The following is a 27,624-nucleotide window of genomic DNA, read 5'->3' as shown; positions in this document are numbered from 1 at the left end:
GCTACACTTGAGGGAGCGACTACAAAAGGTGGGAATATGGTTGAGGGCGATAAGCACTTATGACCTTACATGGGAGTACACTACACGCCATGCAACAGGAGCTTAATGAAGCTCAATGCACGCGTGACAAGACGGCTCACATAAACACGCAGAATAAAAAGTGGTTATTTCGCACTCTCTCGCTATGCAGTTTCATTTTCCACTTGCCATGCCTTTGGAGCAGGTGATAATGGGTGTGAAATCAGGATGCCAGCTCCTGCTCAATACTCTGATCTCTCTTCTGAGACTATATTATAAACAATGGGCATGCATTAGCAGCTTCCTCTCTACTCTGCATTGCATTCTGGCTCCCTTCATTCCCTTCAAAAACATATAACCTCCCATTGGTATCCTTCTTTCAGAGTTAACTCTTTAGGCTTAAACCAATTTTAATATTCAGGCTGTCAACACGCAGACAGATAGAGTATTTTTAAGACAACATTTTAAAAGAAGAAAAAGACAATCAGTGACCTCAACCCCCAAAAATCCTTGTTAACATATTGTCAGGCTTTAAACTGGACAAGCATACCATATGACTAAATTCCTGTCTTATGTGAAGGTGTTTGTTCATAGTTTGTTTTGCTTCCCCAGCTATAACTTTCTTTACACCCACAAAGTGGATGCTGTATAAATTAAGTAGCACCTGTCCAAAGCTATCCTGCAGGCTACGTACTCTCATGAGCAGTACATAAATAAGGTGGGCTTCAAGGATCACCACAAATCCTGCTGCTACCCTCAAAACTACCCGCTGAATGCTACCGAATGGCTGTGGAGTCTACCTCATGGAAAGCCCCCTACTTGGCTATGCAGGAGAGGCACACCTCAGGTGGCAAAGTTGCTGTCTAACAATTGGAAATTTCACTCCCAGTGCAGTTTAAGTCCTGTTGAAGGACGCTTGAGCAATACAAAACACCTTAACTCCTGGCGCTGTGTCTTGTACACGTAGCATATGCCGACATTGAAAATGAGCTCAAGAACCTTGAATGTCTTACAGGGTTACATTGGTGTAGCGCAATTCCTTAATATGTAAGTATCAGTCAGACTCATAACATGTATAGTACAGAATAAACAGCACAGCAGTGAACCATGGATGTGCAAAGGAGGCAGTAAGACAGAGCCATATAATGATGTGAAATAAAATTCATTTAGATTTTAGTTCTCTGGTCTGGGTTCTATATTTTTTTTCTTATGTTCTTAATTATTTTTGAGTCCAATAATGTGCATGATTTCAAAATTGCTTATTTTGATTTATACCCTGTTCAAATACATGGGCGATATGCGAAGTGCGCCAGCGAGCGGCCTAACCTCACCTCAGATTGCGCAACCCCTCACGAACTGGTTTGAGGCAGCTTGTTATTGGCAGGTGCCTATTTCTGTCTCTCTATATGTCTCCAATATAATGTTTTAATAAATTTTTAATATGCACTCATTTTCCATTGTCAGGCAAATGTATTTATTTTTTTGTGTTTTGGTGAGCTCATAAAACTGCAGATTAAAAAAAAGTGCAAGGTGAGGCAGACTACTTTGCCACACTAAAGACACAGATGAGAGTTGCTGCCGTTCTTCTAATCAGAACCATACCCATCAAGTGCATACTCCGTTTAGTCTAAACCTTTATGGAATATATATCTAACCTTAAAAATGTCTCAAACATGGGCTACCAATCGAAAACGGATCTGATTAATAATATTTTTTTAAAAAGCCCAACACCGGAACTGGAAGATCTACTTCAAACATCAGGTAAAAAAAAATTACCCGTTCTTTTAGAACTGAGTTGTACACACATAAGGACTGGCTTATTAAAATGTATTTTTTTTCACACACAACTTGGAAATCTAATGAGTAGCCTATTGAATAAGTAATACATTGCAATACACACTCTTTCGAAATCCCTGGAAATCCAACAGTCCTTATGGCCAAAGATTGTGTGTGTGAAAAAAATGCTGATATGAATTTTTACCACTTTTTAATGTCAGCCTGCCACATCATGTTTGGCTCCTGCATTTGTAAATCGGACTCTAATGTCAATGCCTCATCAGTCATGAACCTCACCGCACGTCCATGCAGTGAAGCATTAGCAGATGGGTTTGCTGAATACAGTATTAGAACCATAGAATCAAATGCATCTCATGCCAAAACTTAAGTGTAGGAACATTAGTCAATTGTTGTGGTTGTTGTTATTGGTTGTTAACATGATCTGGAGACGATCATACAATAAGGTAATATGAATAGAGAATATGATTGATGACTCTAACCAGATGCAGAAGAGACTACACAGATTGTGTAGTCCTTCAATAAATGTATATTTGATTCATTACTTATATCTCATTCATATTTTCATCATTTATTTGGATTGCACAACAAATAAAACACATTTAGAAAGAAGCTTTTGGAGGAATATGGTACATATTCTAGCCACAACTTTATTTGTTTAATATTACAAGGGAAACACCTTAATTTTGCAAAACAATCATATTTAAAATAAGTACTAATTAAAAAAAATATTTGCAACCAATAGTTTCTAAAATATTTATATGCCATACCACTTAATATCATTATATTAAGTGTTATAAATACTGTATATGGCGTGTGTCCAGAGAAAGCGCAGGTACTGGTCTCAGACTGTTAAATTCATGTGGGAAATTTAACATTTTCAGCACTTGTTAAAGTTTGGACTTTATTCACGTATGAAAACAATTGTTTTAAATTTAAATGTAATACTCCTACTTTGTAGTAGAACATGGGCCGTGGAGGAAGCAATTTAATTTTGCTTCACTTCCGGATAAACATGAGGAAACAGGCTTGAATTTAAAATAATTTGGAAGATTGGATTTACATGTATTACTTCACTTTTCTGTTACCATGTGATTGAAAATTTAAAATTAAGATAGATGGGCTAGGCTCCAGCACGCCCGTGACCCTGGTGGGGATAAAGCGGTACAGAAAATGGATGGATGGAAGATGTGTGTATCTATGAAAGCATAAAATGTAGTGTTAATCCATATTAAGATTAAAAATCTGAAACACGCTACAAAATGACTGCAACAAAAAAAGAAAAAGTATCCGTGACAAGAATATTTGAAATTACCCCACGTATTGTGTGCTTTATTTACAGTAACACACAGAGGCACAATAAAATTAGCTGTGTCTTTTACACATCTAGAAAAACACGGTCTGCACAAAAGCCTGGCGATTACATATTGATTCAATATTTGACCAACTCGTATGTTTCATGGCAGGATACGTGCATGTAAGATTGGCAATCGTGTCTTTCTTTTCTCTATAAGAACCCTGTAATCGACTTTTTAAATGTCTGTTGTTTCACAGCAGTGAAAAGCCTCTCGGTTTTAGCTAACCATTAAGCCAAGCCTGGGGACATAACAGAAACAGCACTGAAATACAGTCTTTGTTCCAGAATGTTCTCCTACCACCCTTCCTCCACCATCAAGTTAGTGAACAGCTGCAATTCTGCATTCATCTATGAGAAAACATAAGTGTTTTTGCATTTTCTAGCATAGAGAAGTATTTGTAAGATAGATAAGATGGTTGCATTTACGACTTCTCTCTTCATTTCACCACCCCACCCGGTGTTTTAAAATAGAGGCTCTATCGGCACAATATGAGCTGCTCGGATAACAAAGGAGGCTGGTTTCGTACGCTGCCAATCATCTTCCACAGCGAGGGGTCATTCACGGGGCTGCCGAAAGTCAATGCCGTGCAATGTCACGTCACTCAAAATGGACCAGCAGCCATCTGTCAATAAAATGTGGAATCTCAAGAAAAGCTTGTAACATTAGGGAAGGAAATAAAGCTTTCAAACGAGATCATTCAAATCATTAGACGAAGTGTTTGTAATCCTTGATTTGCCTTTTTATTGCTTAGATATATACTTTGTGTTAACTGGAAATGAGAGTTTTAGGGAGAAGAGACAGAAGGAGAGATCTGCCAGGACAGCTGGCAAACCAACTGATCACTTTGAGTGGACTGGGAGGCTCGATTCAACGGAACACGGCAGTACATGTGCACACGCGCACGCACATATTTAGATCTCTTCCTTCAAGGTGTTAGACTAAAGATGTGCAGTTTCATTCCAAGATGGGGGATGTAGCGTGAGACCGACTGCTGTGAGAGAAAGTGAGGAGAAACAGACGGACGCCAACGGACGCACGGACAGATTCATGCGGGATGGTGGGCTACGTACTGTGCAAAGAGAGGACAATAAACAGCGAGGGAAAATGGACTCCTTCAGTTTGACAGATAGACAGAGTCAGACTACTGATAAGCAAACATGCAGTGCATACAGATGAGAGTCAGTGAAAGAAACAGCCGTTTGAGCTGACAGCGAACGAGACTGAGGTCTTCTATAGTGGGAATATAAGCGACTGTGGCATGGCCTGTCATGTAGAAATGCTTTAAAGCCAGAGGGAAGTGAGGATGTGTTCACACTTTTAATGTGGTTCTCTGGATTGCACCAAAGCACATTTTACATTTTAGATTGCTTTCACGTCTACATAGTTCACTTTCTCCATTAATCAGTTGATTGGTTTGTAATCTTGGTCATGGTTTGCAGAGTGATTCGATTCAACACAGTACACTGCACTTTCTATATTTCATCCTGGTTAACTTGGCATGTTGGCATTTTTACAAGCCAATTGGAAAGCATAAAGGATTGTGTGACAACTAAAACTTTCAAAACAATATAACTTTTGTATGAAAGCTATAAAAGAAAAATGTAATAAGTCAGATGTATTTAAATGTTAAAGTATGTTCACAATAGTAATGAACTTCAAACTACCACCATAAACAATCAAGCTACTTTAGTTGAAGCTGGTTAGATATTGGCATTTGTACAGATATTTGATATTAAAATAAATATTATTTTTCTTATTAAAAACGAACAATGCACACATAACACCAGAGTTGGCCACTAATATTCCAGTTCAGTTAACACAATATATTGTGACTTCAAAATTATAAGGTCATAAGGTAGACTTTAGCCTTTGAGAAAGGAATCAATTTGAGGTTTCGTTCTGATTTTCGCTTGCTTCCATTAACCTTAAACATGAACATTAATAAATCATGAAGCACTTAACACAATAAAGGTGAGTCCCGCTGATTGCCCACAATAATTAATATTAATCACACTAAAAGAGGACTGCTTCAGAAACTCGCACAAAGACACAAACATCTTTACCGATCTTTGTTGGGGACATCAAAAACAATGCATATGAAATGACAGTGTCATCGTATCACTTAACATTGATTTGAAATGTCAGGGTGTTTGGATTTACGATGATAAAAAGGTAGAGGGGTGAGAGAGGTAATGGCGTGAAGGAGAGATACAAGGGAGGCAGGATGTGATTCCAGCAGGTGGCAATTAATAATTCAGAGCGCTTTAATTCACATCAATGCCCTTCGTGCGCCTGATGCTGATTCCGATGCTAATTCTTTCAGCAGGTAGGCAGCTTTAAGTTGTGCAAAATGAATACTTATTACGATGAAGGTCTCTTTTGCACTGACACACAAACTCAGGTCCTTGGTGTCAGACAGGTAGGAGGTTTGGGAAGGAATGACTGATCCATTTAAGCCTTGCACGCTAAAGCAGATTATTATTAAAATTGTGAAATGATAGGGCTGTTATTATACCTGTTTTGGGATTCTGTTCAGATTTTATCTAAGTAGACTATACATAGAATATGATGGTGCAGGTTTTTCTATAGTCTAGCCCTGATGGAACACAAAAAAAATCATGCAGGGGTGTAATGTGGGCTGCCAACGCCGACAGCGAGTTAAGTATCCATACCCGCTAACACGTGAACCTTTTGCATGGGTATCTTCCACCAGCCCAGCAATGAGCATTTTTGAACCTCTCTCTTGTGTTTGGACATAAAGAAGTCAGCAAAACACAAGCTGTTGTCAGTAAAAGCCACATCATGCTGTGCATATACTGCATAGTATTCATATGCAATATCAAACTGTAAGTTCTATAAAAACATAAACACAGACCACAAATAACACACATGCACGAAGAGGTCAGTGGCCACAAAACTTGGAATTTAACATTTTACATTCCTGTGCACATACTTAAGGCATCATGTGTTCAATAGCTTTATAATGATAAAAAAACAATTATTCTAAAAGTGCCCTTCAACATCACTATATTGTAGGTTGGTAAAGTCAACATTTTGCCTGACAGTAAAACAGTGACCCTGGTAAGTAAACCACCTGATTCAAGTTTTGTTTTATGTATAACAGGCTAACATTAAGTAAATAGTGGAGAGAGAAAAAAAACAACCTTTGTGACATCTTTACAGTGTGACTTTTGAAGAACAATTGTCCCTTTGCACTGCATGCATCGTGATAATGTGTCTCACCGCTTTGAAGATATGACTGAGTCGGACTGAATTACGGGATAAATCCCTGCTATTAGCTGGGAAGTAAAGACATCATTGGAGTCCACTCAGTGACTGACTGCTGCCTTACAATGTAATCAGGGAGCTCAAGCTCTGAGCTGTGCACCATTCAGGTCAAAGCTTTGCCTTCTCATTTTATTCGTGGTTCTGCTCTGGTTACCGCAGACTGACATCACACGGAGCGCACAGGAGGATAACTGGGAGTATTAATGTCAGCAGTGCTGTGTCTGAACTTTACACTGGAGATTCTTCTAATTCTGCTGACACGCAGAATGTAACACACAGACGCAAGACATCGCAACGCAAAAACACACAAAAGGTAGAACACTCACACATTTGTTCAGTGGCCTGCTCACTGAGGCCTGCACTTAGAGAGGGAACAGTTGACATTACCAGTGTAGTTATATCACAATAACAGACGCGACAAAGTGTTCTTCTGTTACATCACTGGGCTAAAGTGACATGTCTGTCCAATCTATCGGGCATACTGGTCAAGTGCAGGGTACAAAAAATACAAATTTAAATAAAAATTTTAAAAAATGTAACCAACCCAAACATGTAACAAAATGTCCACATATAGTTATAAATAAAGTAGACAAAATAGATATTGCAGATTCTTTTGTATTATAAGGAAGGATTCACTCACTTGACCTTTAATTAGATACACTTCAATCAGATTTAATCTTATGGCGTACATAAAAAAAAATCTACCATTAAAATTCCATTTGATTTTTAATTTTTATTCGCATATTTACAAAGATAACTGAAATGAACCAGCACTTATGTATTCCAAACACTGCATTTGATTGAATATGATAATGACATGTATTCAACAATTAATATGCTGCTTTGTTAAAAGGGTACTTTACAATCAACTGTCAGTGCTATTCTGTGAAATTCATACCACTTCACCTGAATTTATACCACAACAAATTACAATCATAAAGACAGTTAAATTCATTACTTTGGACATTAAAACAGAACATAATTGCTTTAAAAGGGCAGCACTTTTAAAAACCTCTTCTTTATTGGATCTCATTAGACTCTGCAGGTGTTAATGTTGTGGCCAATTAGTGTATATTGACCTAATGTAGGCAAATCACCAAAAATACAACGCAATGTTACAATTGTACTTTATGAACACATGCTCACTCACTTGGGACCGGAAGTGAGTAAACTGCAGGGCATCAAACACAAATGTCAATCAGGACTGTTGACAGAGCTTTGTCTTCTATTTGCCCAATGTTGTCATCTTCTCCTTGCCTAAATCTAATGTTTACCTTCCTCCTTTTTCATCTCCTTGACTGCTATGAGTTGTGTGCCCAGCCAAACATGCACTGCCCTGACCCATTCACTTGCCATCTCAATAGATCTACCATTTCTTCAAACTCCTCTTCTATCAAGGTTTTCTTCTCCAATTCATCTCATGTAGAGGCATAGACTTTGCTAAAATGTTGTTCATACTTATGTTAATTGCACGGACTGTGGGGCTCTCTAAAGAAACCTTTGCCTGGCTATCAACCCAGCAGCCACGGCAGCCTCATTTGTCCGAAACATAGTGCAGTGTAGGATTTTGGCCATTTTCTTTTTTTCTTTTCCGTATTCAAGTTTTCTCACGGTCTATCACTACACTCGTGATGGAGCACATTCGAAAGGCGCTGCTGAGTCCCAGAGGCTCAAATGCACAGAACAGTTTGGCCAGCAGTCTACCACTGCTGCCAATACGTTCCCTCCAGGCCCCTCACATACTGATGGAGTCCCTCACGTTTCTCAAGTTCGGATCAAGGTCTGACATTTTTTCCACATTCTGTCAAGGGTCTTGTCAATAGTTGGACGTTGGGCAGCTTTGGAACACAATTGTGGCCACAGCACACTTGAATAAAGCTCCCCTGCCAGACCTTGCTTTATACCCCCTCCCAGACCGCAAACACTATGTCAAACTGAAGTTGAAGGCAAACGTGCAGTATCACACCGGACCCGTAAAATTACTGCATCACACATCTGATGGAACGAGACAAAACAGCTAACGTACATGCTTGCTTTCCTTGAGAACCATGACAAAACAAGGCAAAACTCACCAAACGCGGCAAAACATGACAAAACTTGAAAGGACAGTGAGATGCTGGGGAAATACAACAGATCAGTTTTTTTTTTAATTCACACTCTTTGACTATGACCAGGTTTGAGGTTTGTACTCCATACAGTGACTGCGATGGGAAATTTCTTTTGACAGTTTAAAAATCTGCCCAGCCGACAATGACAATCATAGCCGTTACGTTTGCCCATCCGGTTCCTCTGCATTGTCTCATGTCCATCGTATCTCATAAGATTGTGCAGGTGTAAGTACAGTCAATTATTGGCTGCATAGTGTCTAATTCAATATTAAATAGCAAATTTAAAATCTAAGCTGAGCTGACAACAGCATTCTTCATCACTTGTGAGGGAAACTTAACTTGCGTCTGATGCTGCCAGTGACAATATAATTAGTTCACTTGAAGATTCACTGATTGGTTGTGATATGTGCTGAAGAATCTCTCTTTCAAATCAATTTAGAAGACACTAAGCAGCCATAATCAGACCGTAAAGTGCACTGGCAGGATGTGTTTCAAGTGGCTTGCAGTAAAAGAGCAAAATAAGATTATTGTCAGCGTTAAGGAAGTGGGGGGGGGGGGGAAGAAAAGAAACATCCATCAGAATTCTTTATTCTCTTACATATGAGCATAATGTGTAAGTATGTGTGTGCACAAGAGTCCTCATCACTGGCATTATAGCCATAGCATCAGTTGTTAGCAAACATGTTTGCATGAGAATGTCAGGAAATTTCAGGTCGAGCGCTTTGAGAAATGAGATTCGATGTTCTGCTTCTTTTTGACAGTTACACCATTGGGGTGGTGTGTGTGTGTGTGTGTGTGTTTATTTTGTGTGCACATGTGTGCGTGTGCATCGCTTGCTTGTCACATTTCACTAACACGCAATTTCTCCTTCAGAGCAAAGACAGCTTAGGTAAGAGAAGTAATATTGATTTGTAATGCTGCCGAAGGTTAGGCACGCTCACAGCCTTTTAGACACCGTTCCTGCTTTGCAAAGCATTGTGTAATATCACCCTTTACGACTTCCAATTTTCAATGCATAAAAATGTATCACAAGCCACATAGCATACCTGCAGAAAGTTTGTGCTGTGGCTATTTAATATTCCAAAACCACAGAGTTACGAAGAGAAGGGATGCATGTGATACAACACTCATTTGTGTTTTTGTAGAGCACTAGACATACAAATATAACATTTAATAGGAATGAGCGCTTTTTTTTTTCCTTTTACAAAAATGTCTTAATTTGGTTCATAATTTACTGTGACACCTTTGATTAGATCAGGTTATTTCCACAACCTTCTATATATGCAGTGGGATGCTAATCAGATTCGCTGAGGAGGCATTTGGGCAAATAGGAAGTAAATAGGATGTTGAATGTTTTGTTTTGTGTGGACCTTCATTTGCATATGGGTGTGGAATATGGCCTGGTTATGGAAATTAACAAGTATTATATTAAATGGCCATGTCATAACAGCCTGCAGTCTGTTATGACATGGCCATTTTATTTTATTATTTGATTCCTTTTGAATCTGTCAATTCAACTGTGGTATGTATACTTGATATATGTATACTTGAATGAGTCCAACCCGTCCCGCCACCCCTTTTTTTTTTTTTTTTCTTCTTCTTCTTCTTCTTCATGGCGCAATTGAGACTGTGACCCAGATATGGAAAAATCCTGACCAGATAAATTCAATCCCCAGGAGTGTACACTAGTGCGGCTCTATACTGTAACTTCAACTGGAGGAAAAGAAGAAGAAGAAACTGTCGGGCATCTTTTTTTGAATAAGAAAAATGAGGTCAAGGATTTTAACAGTTCCTCATCCCTTGAAGACACCTATTAGAGTCACAAGATAGAAAAAAAGGCTTGAAGATTATGGATATTAGTACCTGTATACATTAACGTCTGATATAAAAGGTCTGGGTGCATCTATTAGAGCATATTAGCAGATGATTTATGAGAATGGCACAAGTATGATTATGCACATGCTGGCTTTCTCAGTGGCCAAAGATGATCATTCATCTCTATCAAGGATGAGATGAGGACGAGAAGGAGTTGGAGGGGGGTGGGGGATTACTTTCCAAGTAGGGAAATGAAAACCACTCATATATGAATAAAAGTGAAGTCACACGTTTTATGATGTCAACGCAGCACTGTTAAAGGCTCTGAAAAGCCTTTTGTGGATCATCCAATAAGTTCAGGGTCCATAGACCTTGTTTTCCTCAGTCAAACGTTCAAGTACTTTAAGAAATCTAGAACATAAATGGAAGCCGGAGACAATGGCATGCAAAGCCATGAGTTGGCCATCGGCAGAGGAGATAGCAGAAAGAGCGGTGAAATTATCTGATGATGAAGCCTTATAGTTTCATGCAATTTATTTGAAAGTACACCGTAACCTTGAAAAAGCAACATTTGAAGTACCTGTCGGGATCACGGTTCTACCGCATTTGTTCAGTTGGCCCCAAAGTTATTAAAAAACATGCCATTACAGTAGATGGATGGTTATGGTGGTAGGGGGGGGGGGTCACCAAGACCATAAGGCTGATTAAGTGTTTTCACTTCACGTAAGGAACGGTGTCAAATGCTTTAGGATGGGGTGTGCACCATGTGTGGGCGCATTCACTCTGTGTGGTGTGTATGTGCACGTGTGCATGTCCATGTGTGTGAACAAGACCCCATGTAATTAAGAACAGGTGGTCCATCAAGGAGATGGATGAGGTGGGCTGATCCTCCCATCAAACCCACAAGCCCCCCGACTGGTTTTAATGGCCGAGCTCCATGTCAGGGATCAAATCTCAAATACATGAATATCAAACACGTGAAAATAAACACTTAAGTTTGCCCGCATTGTCGTACACAATGAAATATGTCCTACAATGGGGATTCTTAAAGTGTGGTACGAGTAACACAAGTGGTACATGGGTCTCTCTCTGGTGGTATATGCAAAATAATTACTAAATTCAATACAAATCAAATTCAAAACATTTAAAACAGGAAGGGGCCGCACGGTGGGCGACTGGTTAGAGCGTCTGCCTCACAGTTCTGAGGACCGGGGTTCCATCCCCGGCCCCGCCTGTGTGGAGTTTGCATGTTCTCCCCGTGCCTGCGTGGGTTTTCTCCGGTTTCCTCCCTCGTCCCCAAAACATGCGTGGTAGGTCAACTGAAGACTCTAAATTTCCCGATAATATAAACACAGCCTCAGCTGAAAGCATACTCCATAGTTAATAATGATAATTATTTATATGTAACCTGCGATTGGCTGGTAACCAGTTCAAGGTGTACCCCGCCTCCTGCCCGATGATAGCTGGGATAGGCTCCAGCACGCCCGCCACCCTAGTGAGGAGAAGCGGCTCAGATAATGGATGGATGGATAAAACAGGAAATACAATTAAAAAATAGACTAAAGCTTGTAGCTAAATGGTTTTTTTTTTTCCAAGTACATGTTTTTTTTTTTACATACATTTCAGTTATATTTATCTTCATCTCATCTTTAAGAACTTTATTGAAGTGCATTTTTTATTTCATGCTTATGTACAATACTTTTTCATTAATATTTATTTGTTTTATTTTTCCTATATTTAATTAATTTTAATTTGCATAATGTTCCAACATTTTAAGAATAAAAACTATTTTTTTGCTGAATACTTAGGCCTACTACCCAATGTATTTTAATGTTGGTGGTACTCGCAGAGTTAGGTGGTCCTTAGTGCAAAAAGTTTGACAACCACTGTCCTAGAACACTAAAGCATTGGTTGTATTTTTTTTTTAAACACTAGAAATACTGGAAATGCTCATCAATCATTTTCAGTCACTTGAATCATCTTTGCAAATGCTCCCTGTGATAGGGTGAGCAGCAAAATTTAATGCAACCACAATTACCATATTTCATATTACCCGCTGTGTGAATTTAAAAAATGAGGCCTTGCAAGACAATCAGAGGCCGTCATTAAGCTTCGAAGGCAAAGCAGCCTTGACCCGGTTGTGTAATTAACTGATTTTTTTTTTTCTTTATGAATCTCTATCACCCATAACTCGCCACTACACCGCATTCCTTTATGTGGTGCCTTCCTCCATCAAAGCAGCCATTTAATTAAGACATCATGGCGTCATTAGGAGTCAAGGGAGAGAAGTCAAGCAATTAAGAGATTGAGCAAACAAACCAATGAGATGGGGGGATGAGGAGTGTGTCTGCTTAAGAAAAAAAAGCAATTCGCGGACAAGAGGTGACGAAAGTAATATCGTTATTTGTTTTTTGTCCAGCAATTCGTCTTCTCTTGATCCACTTTTTTTAAAATATCATTTTAATAACTTAATAGCCATTCAGAACATGGCTCCATCCTAGTTTGACCGAAAAATAACCATTACCAAGAACATACCATAGAAAAACCAGACCACTCGAGCTAATTCTTAGCAAGGTCATTATCCAGACATTAACATCTAGAGCCAACCTTAACCAGAAAGTGACTCATCCGGTATGCCAGAAACATTATGTTGCATATCGGTGTGTACATACAGACACAGACGCGCACACGCACGTGAGTGAGGCGTTGCCAGCCGAACCAAGAATGAAACTGGACTTTCAAACTCTAAACAAAAAATAACAAGCAGGAAGTAGCACTGACAGACTGTAGCGTCGTTCCCCCCCCCTCAATATCTATAATAACAGCTATGACATAAAACACTGTATAGAATCTGTATAATTATAACGTCTAGACAGCCAACATGAACAAGCAGTGACAGTTATGCCAGGCCTGTAATGTTAACAGCCTGGAGTGAGATAAACGATCATTCACTTGGTGTGTTTTCACGACTAAACGACTGAGAGCAAATAACTGCAAGATAATGCCTATTTCCCTGGTTTACAAATTGATGAGAGCTGGGCGAATGCACAATTTAAGCACGACACAAAGTTGGATGGATAAAGGTGGAGATGCTTTCGACTCATCAAATGTGTCCTTCGAATTTGCAGCAAATAAGGCCTCATTTTCAGTCACATTTAGAAAGATATTTTGGATGACACTGGAGTCAGTCTATGCATTTTAAGGAATGGTGCTGCGTATGTTGTTGAACAATAACCTAGAGTGAATTAAAATACATACAATCCTATGGTATAACTAATTGCTAAGATTAACACAACACGAGGTGTCCAGGCTGGTCCAACAACATTACAGATCGCATAAGCACATTTTGCAAGGTGACCACTGGCTATGGCAAAAATGATATCATCCTTATCCAAATCCGGATAATCCAAATATGCAGAAGAAACTTCCACGTTTGCCAAAACAGGTGAAAGCACACGTACAGTCAGGCCTGTGGTCCAGACTTAAACACCAGCATTTGTTCTGACCCCCACCAGCTGCTCAAACTGCAAGGGTAAATGGTGGAACCCTATAACAGGAGAATGTGATAAAGCATAAAGCACCCATAGGAACTTTAAATGTCTACGGTGTCTTCTAATGGAACACAAGATGTCACCACAGAGCCACCGAAGATGATAATAGCCAATGTTTATGCTTTGTCTGTGTTTACGTATATCATGTCACATTTGTATGAATCAAGGATATACAAGTATTTATTTAACATGCGTTCAAAGACACCAGACATAAATAAAACACAATTTTTGAAAGCACGGCTTCAAACTCATGTCATCAACCTGTAGTTATGCTTGTTAGCACAACACATACAAGAAGTCTGCTAACCTGTGTTCTGGGTTTGCTGACGTGACATTGCGCATATAGACTGGGGCTCGTGTTTCAAGTAAAAAATATGAAATATTGTTGCTTTAAAAGTGATCATTTGAGAACAAAAAATATTATATATTTGTATTCAACATTTACCAGTTCATAGAAACAGTCACTGACGTGTAAAATACTAAAACAACTATACTGACCAAGTGTGAAAATATAAGGTGATGGAGGGCATAGAAACTGGCAGCATATTTAGCTGCTGTGTGGGAGTGTTACTGTGTGTGCGCGTGCGCATTTACGCCTGTATCGATCTCTCCCTCCCCTCCAGCAGTACAGCAGCATCCCCCTCCTTTCCACTCGCTGGCTGAAAGCCTCCTCCCTCCGAATTTATTATTGCAAGCACCAAGGAGCCAAGCCAAAGTGGACTTTTGAGTGTAGGTGTGGCTGTGTATGAGCAGAGAATCAATAGAACTTTCTTTCTGTATTTTTAACTCAGCCTCACGGTCAGAGCGCAGCTGTTAAACGGTTATTGTCTATGGAGCCAAAACCGCATGCAGGATGAGCCCCGTGCTTGCTAACGATTGTACTTTTGGAGTACTGCATTTCTAATAGAGAGACTCATGACTGAATCATCATTGCAGCAAAAAGAAACTGTGCGGAACACACATTTTAGTTGCCTTTTTTGTACAAAAACTGGTGTCAGTGTGAAGAATTACTCCACTACTGTATCTTCTTTTTTCCACCTAACAGATTATTGACATCCTGTAGCATTAGTTTCCTGCCCATAAAAGAAAGCCCTTAAAATACCTCATGTGGATTGAAATGATCAATAAATGAAGTATTTGATGGATGACTGTTTGAATGTTAACTAGAGTTCAAAAGTAATAATTGCTGACAGCGCAACTGCTGATGAATCGTCCAACTATTTTCAACTTTATGATGTATTGTTTTAATAAATATATTTCATAAGAAGTGAATGTTATCAGTTCCTCTTCCTTAATTGTATGACAAATAGCAGCAAATCCTGACAGCCCCTCACACATACTAATAGAACTGAATGGAATATTAAGTGAGTGGTTGAGTGAATATATTTGTTTTTGATTGAGCATGTTTGGGATGCTCTGGATCGTCCTGCCAATATCCAGCAATTTTGCACAGACGTCGAAGAGGAGAGGGCCAACATTTAACAGGCCACAATCAACAACCAGATCAACTCTATACGAAGATGTGTTGCACTGCTTGAGGAAAATGAAGGTCACACCAGATACTGACTGGTGTTCAGATTAAACCATCTGCATGCCGCACATTCCAAGTTTCCACTCACTGTTTAGTCCTTTCTTGGAACAAATAGCCTGATTATGCAAAAAAAGCAGGAATCTGTACACTTGACTGAGCTACATAAAAATCACAGTCTTATCCAATCTGTTTGTCCGTGCAAACACGCGAGCGCGCACACACACACACACACACACACGCAGGCTCAATTTACATATGCAAGCACACAATTGCGCGCGCACACACACAAAGTGCCATGTCCTTGTTACAACGCTGCCTTCAGCCCATCAGCCAGTTGTCCTCACACACGGTCAATTTGGGTACAACTGAACTTTTGGTTTTTGCAGCGACATAAATAATGTAAATAGAGCTAACGAGGAGGTCACTTTTTTTTTTTTTTTAGGATATTATGATTTCAAGCGATTCCACATTCTCAATTTATCATTTGTAAATGACTCCTTTTTGCTGCTACTTTGGGGAGAAAGGAAATGGAATCAAGAGGAAGTGAAAAAAGTGCTTGAGCAGTCTGAAAAAAGGAGATGCAGGCATGAAAGACGACGAAACTGATTATTTTTCAAACATGGTTGGGTAACTGCCAGCAACTTCCAGTTTACTTGCCAAAATACTTCTCCATCTGCAACCGAGCCTTCCCCATCCACCCTCCAACTCATCTGCTCTTCCTCTTGTCTGCTGTTGACCCGCATCGCTCTCTCTCCGCTGACCTCCGCCGACCACTCTCCTCCATCCATCCATCTTAGCGTTTCACCAGCTCAACTTGGTCCATGTTCCCTCTCATTCAACTTTGTACACCTCCTCCTGTTCACTCGCAGTCTCTCTTTCCTCCCACCACTCTTGCCATTAATATCTCTCAGTATCTCTGTGCCCTGAGGGAAGAGCGGCGGGAACGTAGCGATTCTGTGAGGAATGGCCACGATCCAAGACCAAAATGAAAAGCACAGCAAAGCAAAGCATCCGAGCACACAAACACATATGATGTCGGGACCCAGTGCAAACCCAGAAGCAGAAACGCCCACCACCATCTACCACTTAATATGTACTACAAATACGCCTCCAGCTTTCTTGCTAGCAACTTTGCACAGAGTTCGCACTTTTATTTACACTAATTTTCCTTCTCTAACTTACAGCCAGTCCATTGGCACAGTTGAGATGGAATCTGTATTCATGACATTGTTTGTTGTGGAAATGATTGCCTTTAATGATTACAAGCAAAATTGGGAGTTTTACACGTGCTACTAAATTACACTGATTCCTGCTTAGGGAACCTTTGGGGAAGGTAAACTGTTGCCATGGAAATGAAGTTAGTGAAGTGTTCAAGCTGAAATATATATATGATGAGTTCAACACTGAGATTTGAAACCAAAGCGAAAATGATTCTGATTGATTCAGATAAGCGGATCTTAACCTTTGAACATTTATGTAGTCATGCACACATAAATGTGGAAGCTCGTCAAATATGAGCTTTTTCTGTAAAACTTAACATCTTCAAGAGGGGATATTGACACCTGAGAATACCTCACGAAACCTCCATTCAATTAGCATATTCCAAAAGAAGAAATGAAGGGGTGTTGCAAGAAGTGATGATGTAATAAGATCACGAGACAGCGGTTTTTGGGAAGCAACTCTCTAGCATGCCTGTCGTCACTTGTTATCCGAGTTAAGGTAAAGTGTTTTATGAATTACCATTCATTGATTCAGTCATTCATATGATTGGCTAAATTAATTTCACATTGTGACAATTAAGAATGTGCAAGTCAAATTACCATGTTATAAATATAGTTCAGAAAAACAGCCGCCTTAATTAATTGTAAACGTATCTAGAATGACCTACTGCATTAGTTGTGTACGGTGGTCCTGAATGTGGATTAATACTCAAATTGACTTCATTTGTTTTTCTTTATGTGGCAACATTAAACTTGCGCAGCTCTAGTGATAAAGATGTTCTTTAAGCCACTGCCTCTTTTATTACAAAGAGTCAAACCACATCCTTGAGGGACAAACTGTCTGGAGCATCAAGGGCATGTTGCGCAGAGAAATACAAGCACAGCAAACCCACACGGATATCAGTAGCAAGTGACTAAACAGGAGCATTTAGAGGCAGTAGTGTGCATCTGTATGTGTGGAGAGTGAGGAAGCGGGGGTTGACGGAAGCTGCTGACACAAGAATTGTTGGCGCTTAATGTGACATGACCACAACATGACCAAAGGGAATCAAGCCCAAGCGGACTGGAACCCCCAACAGAGCTGAGCTGCTTGTAGACATGATGAGGGGTTTATGAGCAGGGATGGCCATAGCTTGAGAGGAAGAAGGACAGTAAAATCTGCACAAAGCGTATGTGAGAGATTTAAGGATGAAGCTGGACAGCATTTAATATTCTCATTCAGTACCTGTTAGTATCATCCTTTTCTCTTACAGCCACACAGAGGAGACAGAAATGCAGACACAATTATATCTCAAACAAGGACAAAGCTAGCTGACACATGAAGGTCAACAGTACGGAAAAAAATGCCATGCAACAGTGCTGTGAGAGGGAAACAAAAGCAACACTGACCATGAGAACGTTGAGGAGACACTCATATAGACATTAAGTGCACACAAGCTCAGTGGCATTTGTTTTATTCTCCCATGCTCTCTCCCCCTTTTATGCACCGTTTGTTAAACATGAATGCGTGCAACTGAAAGAGCAAAAAGAGCAGCAGACACAATATTGTGTACTAAAAACATTATGAAATGCCATCAGACACAAGGTATGCTTTGGAGTCTCATCAAAACAAAACACTGCGACGCATGAACGGATGCATGAATTTTTATAAATTGTGATATATATATATATATATATATATATATATATACATATATATACATATATATATACACATATATATATATATACATATATATATATATATACACATATATATATATACACACATATATATATACACATATATATATATACACATATATATATATACACACACATATATATATATATATATATATATATATATATATATACATATATATATATATATATATATACACATATACACACACACACACACACATCCACGCTCAGACAGCCACAATAATCAATTTGCAGTTTCAGGTTATCATTACACAAATGGCTATGGACTATCTGCCCTTAAAGAATTAAAGTGTAGCTAAGTAACAAGAAAAAAATCCCCACAGTGCCAGCTATCCATCTAAATAGTGTTCAATGAACTGATATCAGTACACAGAGAGGTACACAATCAGTAGTTCATGCATTAAAACGTATATGAAGCTGTTACACAGGAACTTTTCAAACCATGTGCAGCACAATAGCGAAAGGCAAATCATCGAGGCTCCTATTAGCACTTAGTATTTGTAGTTAGATGGAATGCTTACACAAGTGAGCTCATTCGATTAGATTAGATTCAACTATATTATCACTGTGGAGGTACACAGTTGTGAAATGTCGTTAGTGTCTAACAAGAAATGGGGGATTTTAAGTATTGAATGCAGAAGGTGCAATGAGTACAAAATGAGCATAGAAGTATACAAGATGCCAAAAATGAATGTGTGTGTATATAATGAGCCTCCATCTATGCATACGTTTCCTCATTAGGGTAAGAGAGATGGAGCCTCACGCAACTAACTTTGGGCAAGAGATGAGGAACACACTGGACTCGTCACCATGATCACAGGGCATATATTATTAGCAGTGGTACATAATACAAGCATGTCAGATCTGACTTTTAAATGTACTGTACATAATATATAGTCAAATGCTAATATTAAGCCATAAAATGACAACATAGAGTATACACTCACTGGCCACAACATTAGGTACGTTTCACAATCTAATGGATCCAGTTCAAGGTTTGATTGTTTACTATTGTAAGTCAAACTATACTGCAACAGATTGTTTATCATATTTAGTGACTTCAGACAACATATTGAGAACGCCTCTCAGAATGATGCAGGCAAAATTCAACACCATTGTAAAATACAACCCCAATGTCAAACAAAGCTGTGGCAGAGACAGAATAATAAAAACACTTCAAAAGAAGGTGTAATCAAAAGGGAACATTAATTTTACAAAGGCTTCATTGTGTGATTCTTTGGTCTCGTGAATCTATCGAGTAAGCATGCTTTAAAAAAAGAATGCTGTGAATCAATTAATGAAAATCGAAATGAAATTAGAAAATATTATTGTATATTATTGAACACTGTTGTTAGAATTGAGAGGATATCCCTCTGGACATCTTGTGAAACGGAACTCAACACACAAATGGCTTTCAGTACTAACACACACCACATATCCATTCCATCCAGACACATGTTCTAACTGTTCCAGCCGGACAGAGGCGACTGTGTGACAGTTCATTAGAAAGGAAGTGGCATGAGCAAGCGATGCGACGACGCTGACATCACATGCACAGTCAAGTCCTCTTATGCTCAACACACTCACACAGTACACACATACGGGACTCACAGGGAAGCCTCAGGCACATCACAGCTTAAACAAACCCATTCCAAATGCTCCTAAGATACGAGTGCACAACTGTCAAGTCCCAACAAATAAAGTCACAGTAATGCAACAAATATTGATGCCGCAGTCACGTGTGGGAGGGAAACGATCATTTTAAACTCGGGAAGACATGAGGTCCAGGCTGAGGCGTCCGTGTAGAAAGGAAGGACAAGGGGCAGTTTGAGCAGCTGGTGGGGGTCAGAACAAATGCTGGTGTTTAAGTCTGGACCACGGGCCTGACTGTACGGAACCGCCATGTACACCATCAGCAAAGTTCTCATTTGGCTCAAAGCTGCAACCAGATGGACGGAAGGAAAGGGAAAAGGACAAAAAAGAGGAAAGAGTCTTCCACCCTAGTCAACCGACTGCAGGGCACACAAAATTAGACACGTTCACATCTATTCAGTCTTCAATTAACCTAACATGCATGTTTTTGAAATGTTGGAGGAAGCCTGATATCACAGAGAACATCCACACAAGCACCAAAGCATGCAAACGTCACATCTTATTACTGATAACGCAGCTTATATTGCTTGTCTAGGTTTCCTCATCTGAAGGTTTTGATTTGTTGGTTTTATGAATATATTCCTATAGGATTAGTTTTCTATGGGCTGTTTATACCACTATATATCCAGACATTGCTTAAACAATTTCCTTAAAATGGTTATTTAACAGTAATCTCTACCATTCAGAGGCGCTACAATTTGATTGCAATGGCATCTGATGATGGCTTTAAATGGGCCCCGTATTCATAGTTACAAACTGAAAAAGGCCATCACGCCTGCTGGGTAATTTCAACAAGTCATGCCTCTCTCAGCTTGCGAAAACAAACCTTTATTGAAATTTCTCCTTCCTCCCCCTTTTTTAAGCTGACACAGCTGAGCCTGTCTTAATGCTCCACGTTCACACAAAAAAACAAACAAGCTCAGTTATAAAGATTTTAGCACACACAAACAATGAAAATGCAAGTACTACATATTGAATGCACCGCCTGGCGTTGCCAAATAATGCATGACCTTGAACCACAACTGCACACACACTGGTAAAAATACGGTGCGACAAAGGAGCAGGACATGCCAAGAGCGGACACGCAGTGGTCGATAAATAACACAAGCTATTGGTCGCAACATACATCCTTTTCTTTATTAGTACCGGTCTCTCGTTTATTGGAGGTGATTGGTTGTTGGTGTTGGTTTGGGAGGGGAGACAGACAGAGGCTGCCAATTACATTGACTTTGCAATGGCGAAGTAAACAAGTGGAGTTGCTCCAGGGCTTTGCAAGTGCACTGCTTAAAATAATGAAAAAAATAGTTACCACTAAATCTTTAGAACACACTGATTATTCAAATGAAAACCAGGCAGTCTAGAGAGCTTCTGTTGAGAGTTACAACACATGTGGATGTTTGCTTCTGTGAAGTGGCTTCATAGCTATCGATGCACACAAATGCACACAATGGCAACAGCAGCACATGTGCTCCATATCTAATCTGGTGAGTCCACACCTAATTTTGTTTGATTCGGAGGCGCAGCAGACGCTGGCCACTTCTGTTTATGTAGACACATTCATTTCATTCCAAATGGTAATGAATGAGATCTAAAACAAATAATAATCTTTGATTGTTTTCTTGCAAACAAATTAAATGTACATATTTTATTTGCATATATGGAACAATAAGAAGTCAAAAGCTGCATCATATTGAGATGTTGCTAATATTGTGGGGCATGATATCAAGATATAATGTGAAAAATATGCAGGTATACTGGTGGAATATTGAGGCCATGCAGTGTGTACAATTATCAAAGTGATGTTGATTATATATCTCACACCTGAACAAATGTCAGACAACGTATCCTTGTTCATCCCAGACTTGCGGGAGTTCTACATTTGTTGCATGCATAATAATACTGACCTGAGTATAGTGATCCACTCTGACATACGTATCTGTCTGTTGACTTTCACAAAAAAGAAAATCGGTCCATGAAATAAAAGACACAGACAAGTGCACACAGAAATCCAGACTGTACTCCACTGCATTTAGCTCATGGCGTGTGCGTGTAGAACGGCAATCACGCTTAAGTGTGTTAAGGGATGCTGACATAGCGTGAGACCCACTGTCAGTTAGCAACTAGAAGCAGGGTCATACAAGGAGATAGGGAGTGAGCACATGGAAACTGCAGAAAGTGGCGTGAGAGGGGGTGATTTGAAAGTGGTGGTGTGGGCGTTGCAGGCACGGAAAGAGCCAAATGAGAGAAAGCGCCAGTAAAGGAGAAGGAATAAACATGCTTCATGAATAATTCAATGTAGGCCATAGCCCGAGAGACATGTACACACATACGCCCGCACATGAACACACACACAGACACACATACACTGGTCACTTTGTAACGGAGGGATTACGGCGCTTTCGTGACAAGTCATGTCTGATCCAGAGGGAGCACCTAAGGCAGAGCAGAAGAGACGGATTGGGGGAGGAAGGAGTGCGAGTGAGGAGCGATGGGGTTTTCCATGCTTGGTTTCCATCAGGAGGTCAAGTGCTTTGGAAGTTAGCACGGGCGTTACAGCTGTATTCTTTATTTACTTTTGTTGTGCAACTTTTCAGTGAAAATGTTGATTTAAAACAACCCTGCTCTCCGGAGCATTGTGGATGTCGAGAGGCTTTTCTTTGCAGCTTTGCAGCTTCGAAGCGGAGGAAAAATACGAGGCGATCATACGCGGCAGAAGCGTGAGAGGGTACCGCTTCCATAAGACGGGAAACATAAGATGAGACCTTTATTGATTTGTCCAGCACATACAACCTGGACGTTACGGTGAATATGAGATGCTCAATTTAAAAAAAAAATGATAATAAATAAATCTTTTGGCATGTAACCTGAACTGCGTGGGCGCGTTCCATATGCCGTCAACACTTAAAATTCATCCTTCAATGTTGTGCATTTCATAGGGTTGTCATGATCACATTTTATTGCACTCGGGTCTGAGTCGCTTGATTTTCAGTATCTGCTGATACTGAGTTCTGATCCCATACATTTTCACTGCATTAAGAAGGGGGGGAAAAAAAGAAGATATAAATGTAATACAAAACTAAGCTATGACAGTTCAATTTAGCAATATCTCTGTCACACAGGATTATTTTGTCACCTTGTGACCTTTAAAGATAATGTTCACCTGATACTTATGAACTGAAAATGACACGATCGGCCCCAAGTTCCGATCTCGTGATCGGATCGGGACAACACTGGCATTTTAAGCTCACAAAAAAGAAAGTCAAATAGATAATGTTAGAAGGTGCCTCTGAGGGAAGCAGCGGGGTTCTGGTTTCTCTGCAGGAGATGCCGCACTTCCATCAAATTGACAACTTTCGCACAATAACCCACACATGAATAGATCAATCTGTCAATACTTCCCCGAAAGCCAAAACGGGTAAGTGGATTGCTCACACACACTCAAAATGCTCTCTGGTCGGTTTGAGCTAACCCTGACCTTTGGCCTGTAAATGGAAATTCCCTTTATGGATCAATAATATAACACATTATGATTATTACTGAAGGCCCACAGGAAACGATGACGTAATCCTGCAAATGTGAGGCTACAAATAACACACGCACAGTACAGCCAATACGCCTCATTCACTAACCGTGCGTATGCACCAATGACATCTGTGATCCTTCAATATGTTTGTATTTGCGTACTCTGCGAATAAATTTAGAACCTCTCTGACCGAATAATGCAGGATCAGCTTTCGAAAAAGACATTTAACACATCTTTTACCCATGATGCACAATGTATTGAAACGACAGTCATTTTTAAAAACTGTAAAGATATCAACTGAAACCGTGCATAGGCTAATGAGTTGAATAAATGTCCTAAACAACCGTGAAATGGACACTTCCCATCACTCTCATTCCGTTCAAGTTCTAATATGTGCTGTATGTCTAGTGTAATTATGTGTGTATCGACCATTGGCAGGCTGTTAGCAGTGTCCACACATCGAAGAGGTTGCGCGAGAAGACACTTGATGGCAAAACATGATCAGACCACTCGCATCTTCTAGTTAATCCCAGGCTTCAAAGTTTTCATATCGACGAGTAGACACGCTAAAAATCTCAAACAACATTTCCCCAAATTTCCAGTTGACAAATGACCATCAAAACATCAGAGGTGAAGTTATTCTTTCAAATCCCTATGAAAATTTTAATGATAGCTATAATTTTCTGTAATTCCGCAAAATGTGATGCAAATTGATCGATTCGCACACACATTTTATTGAACCCGCCGCTAACGTGGTCGCTTGTGTCTGACTGATGAATCCGACAGTCATTTTGCATATGCGCTGAATCTGTGCGCAGAGCAAGAACATTTTTATGCATTTATCGAATGAGGCCCAGTGTGCTTCAGCAAGTGAACAACAATTTAGCTAAGGAGAAAACAACAGAATAGCTTAAAGTAGGAATAAGGATTTACTACCTATGCAATGGTTTGTTTTTCCAACGTATCGTTGGTTATGAAAGAGTAATTATTCCAATGACGTCATTAGATATGGTAACCATCTGCATGTTGATAACCTCGGCGGAGGTTTCTTCTCCAGGGAGAAAGCTCGCCCGAGTTGTGAAGTTGAATGTGTGCAAAACCACTGTGTGGAATACAAAGATAGTGGTAATCACCAAATTTAAAATAAATAAATCGAAAAGTAATTTTAAAAAAGCAACAATAAGAATCAGTTACTCTGTGGCTCCCCAAACAAAATGTTAATCTCTTGTGTTGTGTTACATCGTCTTCTTTTAAAACTGATGCTCGATAGGGTCAGATTTTTCTCACACCTTTTCACAACTCACCGCTGACCCAGGGTCTCCAATGACAGCGATATTGTCCTTATGCCATGCCAGTATATCATCAAATGATGAGGCGATATTATAATTACATACAGTTGCTTTAACGGAAGGGCAAAAGCATAGTGAGTATAGATTTCATTGGAGCAGAAGCGAGTGATAAATATGCAAAAAAAAAAATGACTAAGAAAGGGCGATGAAAAAATGACAATGTGAGTACAGAAAGAAACTGATGGGTACGCTGAGATGAGGGATGCAGCATGAGGAAGATAGCAATCTATACAGGAGGAGGAAGACAGAGAGACAGATGAGTGTGCCCTTGACTAGTGCCACTGTTATCTTCACGCTTTGATGGTGCTGTGCCGCACCAATCAGACAGAAAGGCAGACAGACAGACCGAGGCCATAAGACATGGCTCACATGCCAGGGACATTTAACATGGTCTATAAACCTTGCGCTCACACTCACACCTACACGACAGCCAAGCTTATTCATACAAAGCCAGAGCTTAATGGTGCCGCTGTCACTGCAACAGCGACGCAATCGCCCTCACCATCTCTTGGTTACTGATTAAATGCAAAGCCAATCACTGGAGCAAAATAAATCACAAAGACGACGGCCTCTCTTTTGTTATGCTTAAAAATGCGGCCTCGGAGGAAAATACGTGATAATGCCGCCTCGTTAATGAATGGAAGGAAGATCTGCAAGTGTTACAAGAATAGAATTGCGGCTCAGAGTCACATCCCGCGCCTAGTAACGGGTCTTGATGGCTGTTTGATTCCCCAAATTGAGTGGAATAGGAATTCTGCATCATCCACTGTCAAACAAATGTTCAAATGTTATTGTTTTTCCCTTGCACGAGGCTCCCTTGAGGGAGGCGCTAATGATGGTGAGCTTCCTGGAAATATATTGGTGGCGCGGTAAAGGGACCATGACAGTTGTGAGGAGTTCCTTAGATGACAATGCTGAGAATACACAAAACTTGTCATGGGACTACATAATATGTCAAATTGACATGTAGGTTCACTTCCTTTTTTTAAGCATGGATGTGGAGTTGGTTACATCTGGATAATTGGAATATCAAGGATATGTGGAGGAGGTGCAGCGATTCCCCAGCCATGCATGCATGCTAATCTTTAGTATGTGGAGCGTTCTCTATATGCCACATGGCAGTCTGCGTGTGTGCAAGGTTCAGCTGTAAGTGCAACATGCCTGGCGTGTGCATATACAGTTTTGCTTAAACTAACTGCCTCAAGGGTAGTTTCGTGTCATAGGATGAGATATAGCAGCACATCAGACATTTGTGTGTCTATAAGGAATACTTTTCTTTAAGCAGCTCTTGATCTTTCTTTTTTTTTTTTTTTTTTTTACAATTTTCAAGCATTGGCTGTTTGACTTACATTTTCCCGAGGATTGCTACACAATTTCATCATCATGCCAATGCGATAAATGCTACGTAGGCACACGCATGCCAATATTCAATAAGAATGAAAGAAAAGAAGCAGGCCTCTTAAAGACAAAGTTAACAAGAAAATGCAAAGCATTGGTACAGTTCTCCACTTTAACCATAAATGGTGAATTTGTTGGACAGCAATAACATGTAGAGTTGAGTTGCTTATACAATATTCCATTCATTCCCATTTCAGCACAATATGAATTTGTCTAGCATGTCTCAAGTTTAATTACTATATCCCCAATAAGCACAATTTGGTGATTAAGTGACTATACAGTACTGAGTTTGGCTGAATTAAAATGTGGTCGACAGATATAGTTGAAATATATTTTTCCAGGACCAAAGTCATTAAAACTTTGGTTTTGATCCAAAGAGTAGCTCTAGGAATGCAATTTTGCAAATACTCAGCATGGACATTATACAGGTCTGAGAAATGGAGTTTATGTAATACTATGTCATTTAATCTACTAAGATTGTACTAAACACACTTTACAGATGAAACGCATTCTCATGACGATTTCCTTTTATTCTTCATTCCAGAACTCATGGACCACTACAGACAAATCAAGATATCACTACGAGACTGGAAAAGGAAGGGACATAATTATCGGATTAGTCAAGTCGAAAAATCATGCTGAGAACTGGAGACCAACCCTGAGAAGTCAGAGAAGAGTGACGGGAGGAAGGGAGGGCGAGTGCGATTTTGTGAGGAGACAAAGGGGTGAAGTGTGTAGTAATGAGGCCAGAATGAGGACTGCAGCTGTGTTGTGTCCAGACAAACACACACATACACAAACCCGCACACACATTCACACGATAAAGGCAGCCAGCCGTGGAGAGTGGAGAATGACAAATGACAAAGTGACAAATGTGACATTGGGGAGCTGGTCGGCAGGAATCCAGAGTTCTGGAGGGTTTGCGGAAAAAACAAATCCAACACCACAACACACACAAACAGACAAGAGAAGTCAACAATGCAAAGAGCACTGCATGACGAGTGAGAGTACACTATATGGACAAAAGTATTGGGACAGGCAGTACTGTGCCAAAAAAAGCTTTGACGTTTTAATTAACTTTTTCAAACGTTGCTATAGGAAAACATTTGGAATTGTGCCTCCTAAAACTCTAATGAACAAAAATGCACCAAACCTTGTTGAAAAGTGGTGCATGGAACAAGGACGAAATGTTGCTGAGGATCTTAATATGAACACTTTCCAAGATATGTTGGACAATTGTATGTTTCCAATTTTGTGGGGGCATTTTGGTGTGTGTAAGCGTTTGGGGTCACTTTGGTGTAGAAGAATCTG

At 39.8% G+C, this 27,624-nt stretch overlaps 1 protein-coding gene across 3 annotated transcripts in view; it reads right to left on the bottom strand.

Annotated features, from left to right (window-relative positions):
- Positions 1-27,624, bottom strand: part of LOC133395401 (ephrin type-A receptor 7-like) — a 151,833-nt gene that overhangs the window by 57,676 nt on the left and 66,533 nt on the right. The window lies entirely within an intron of this gene.

This window comes from Phycodurus eques, chromosome 20 (assembly GCF_024500275.1).
Source record: "Phycodurus eques isolate BA_2022a chromosome 20, UOR_Pequ_1.1, whole genome shotgun sequence".
Lineage (NCBI taxonomy): Eukaryota > Metazoa > Chordata > Actinopteri > Syngnathiformes > Syngnathidae > Phycodurus > Phycodurus eques.
Note: the sequence above shows the minus strand (reverse complement) of the source record. Positions and strands in the feature narration are given on the sequence as shown.